At 46.6% G+C, this 2,675-nt stretch overlaps 1 pseudogene; it reads right to left on the bottom strand.

The window, feature by feature from the left end:
• Positions 1 to 594: 594 nt before the first annotated feature.
• On the bottom strand, positions 595 to 1,545 carry LOC102828682 (annotated as a pseudogene).
• Between the last annotated feature and the right edge of the window lie 1,130 nt (positions 1,546 to 2,675).

The raw sequence follows: 2,675 nt of genomic DNA, 5'->3' as shown, positions 1-2,675 counted from the left end.
GCAGCTGGCAGGAGCTGTTCTGATGAATCTTGGTGGCAAAGGAATGGTCCACATGAATGAAATATGAAGAGCTATGCTCTGGGTTTTAGTTGCCAGGTCCCAAGGTATAAGAGGAGTGAGGAAACACTGGCCTAAGTTTAACCTGGCACTTAAAGAGGGAAATGCCCACCCTTCCACCATTAGCGAGCAGTCTCAGGGGAAGTGGGACAAGGTGCATAGGAAAAGAATGGAATTAGGCTGATAGGGAAATAAAAGATGGGAGAATAAGGTCACATAGTTTGGGCTTGGACTTCAGCACCAGGAGCATAGCAGAAGCTTCTCTTCCTTCTTAAGAACTCATCTGACTTACAGAATGGGGAATATTAGTGTTCCATCTTCCACCCTCTCCTTCCACCCCTGGTTGTTCTCTTATGTCTCAAAAGCCTTGGAGCAATGAAACAAAGTCTCTCTGCAGGAATTTCTTTCCCATTCAGAAAGTGCAGACATGTCCTTTCTACCCAACCTGCATCCAGAAGGGTGTGATGGGGCCAGTGGAGGAAATCCCTGTGGAGGCTCCCATGTCTGGGCCAGAGACTATGCACACTCCACAGAGGTTCAGAACACATAGTCATCCACCTCCAGGTAATCCAGGTTTGTTATGAGGCCAAAGTTTCCACTGTGAACCTGAGCCTGGCTATCATCAAAATTGGTGATGATGGGGGTGACAGGACAACATAATTCCAGCAAAGCCTCTGAGGCACATTGCTTGATCTGCTTGAAAAAAAGAATGCTTAAGGACGTTGCTAACACTTGGCCTTATACCGGGGTTGTGCTGAAGACACTGCTCCACAAAGCGTTGTAAGTGAGGTGAAAAGGTGCAGTGATAGAAGTGAGAGGATGAGTCAACTTGGGAGGTCTTCGGGCTGCTGGGGGCCAGCCTCTCACTCAGGCCTGATTGGCTCCCAGTCATTAGGTGTTCATGGTCAGCTCCTTGACAGGGATAATGCTAGTGTCCAATAGGCAGAGCACTGTGCCATTCAGTTTCTCCAGAAGCATCTGGGTGGCAGGCATGTCCTTAAAGGGCACATGGCCACTGGCCAGTTCAGAGGCTGTGATTCTCACACTGTAGTTGTCAGACTTGGCATCATAACCCTGAAGATTTGCTAGAGGACCTCCAGGCTGAGCCAAAGCAGAACCTTGATACTGTACTTGAGGAAATCATGGACCACACGCTGCTGCTGCTCACGGAGGTTGCTGTGTAACCAGAGAGGTAGAACTTCCTGTCCATGTAGATGAGGATGTGTCTGGCTTTGACACTACTGTGTATATAACCCACATGGTGGATGTAGACTAGGCCCTTCGGCGCCTCTGCAGGATGTGTGCAATCATTATCTCATTCATGTTACCCATGAAGTATGTACACAAGATCCTTGGCAGAACCATATGCCATAAAGATGTGACAACCCACAGCTCATTATCTACAATAAAGGTGGATCAATATGGCATGATATTGGGATGGTTTAAGAGTTTAGAGATATGAAGCTTCCCTTGCAAGAAAGTCACCATCTTGGGATACAAGCAGCAGAGGCTCCGCAGAAGTTTGCAAAAAACAGAGAAGGGGGCTTTGCTGGAACAGTTCCAGAGCTTTGGATCTGATATAATGTGGGGGGACACAGTTTTTGGCACCCACTAGTGGAGAAATCTGACTGTGGCAGGAATATACAATGATTTTAAAATCAACCATGACACTCCCTGCAACCCACACCCAGGGTGGATATCAAAGGGTGGGGCCACAGCCAGGCTGATACAGCAAAAGTCATAGAGCAACTTGTGGAAAAAAGGGTTTGGTGACATTTTTACTTTTCTTTCCTCCTCTCTCCCGTTGCACCTTCTTTGCACAGCCTCGGCATCTTCAGGTGGGAGGAAGTACACCCCCAAAAGGGCCCAGCATTGTGCCCAGAGGGTACAATTTTCCCATGGGCAAAGAGGAAATCCCTGAAAACCCCAGTGGTCCCACAAGCTAATCCTTTGGATGCATTTTATGACCTCTTACTCTGGGACTTAGCCCTAAAGTTGACTCTCTTACTTGGGCGGGCCTTTATTCCTGCCTTATCTAACAAGAGATAGCAGGTCTGGCCATACAACCTAAACTACAGTTTAACCTTGTAAAACCCCAACATGACCAACACCAACAACTATATAAAAAGACGCAGTCGTTTTGAGAATTACGCTGTGCATACACAAATACCTAATTGACATTCAGAGGTAAAAATTGTGAATGATCTTTCTTCCATTCATTTCTCAGTATCTATCTGTGCACCTCCATGGTGGTGACTAAAGGGGACCCTGAGCAAGTGGACACCTCCACCTACTGCTGGAGAAATGTACTGTGCATGCACACTGACCTGCACAGCAAAGGATACTGGACAGTCTGCTACAGTTTTGTTTTTGTTTTTGTGTGCTGATTTTTGTCTCTGCTTTTATATAGTTTCTGATTTTAGTCCTTTTAGTCTCACTTTTTTCCTGGGGGTGGGAGCTTTTCCTCCCTATGTTACCCAAGAAGAGACAACAATTGTAGCCATATAGCCAAGATACAAACATACCCCATAATATCCCACCATCCAGATAGGAGCCAATAACAGCTGTAGCGTAGTGGTTACGAATCGGGCTGTGAACCTTAAGGTCTGTGGTTCGAA

Source organism: Chrysochloris asiatica, unplaced genomic scaffold, assembly GCF_000296735.1.
Source record: "Chrysochloris asiatica unplaced genomic scaffold, ChrAsi1.0 scaffold00114, whole genome shotgun sequence".
NCBI lineage: Eukaryota > Metazoa > Chordata > Mammalia > Afrosoricida > Chrysochloridae > Chrysochloris > Chrysochloris asiatica.
This window is presented reverse-complemented; position numbering and strand designations above follow the sequence as displayed.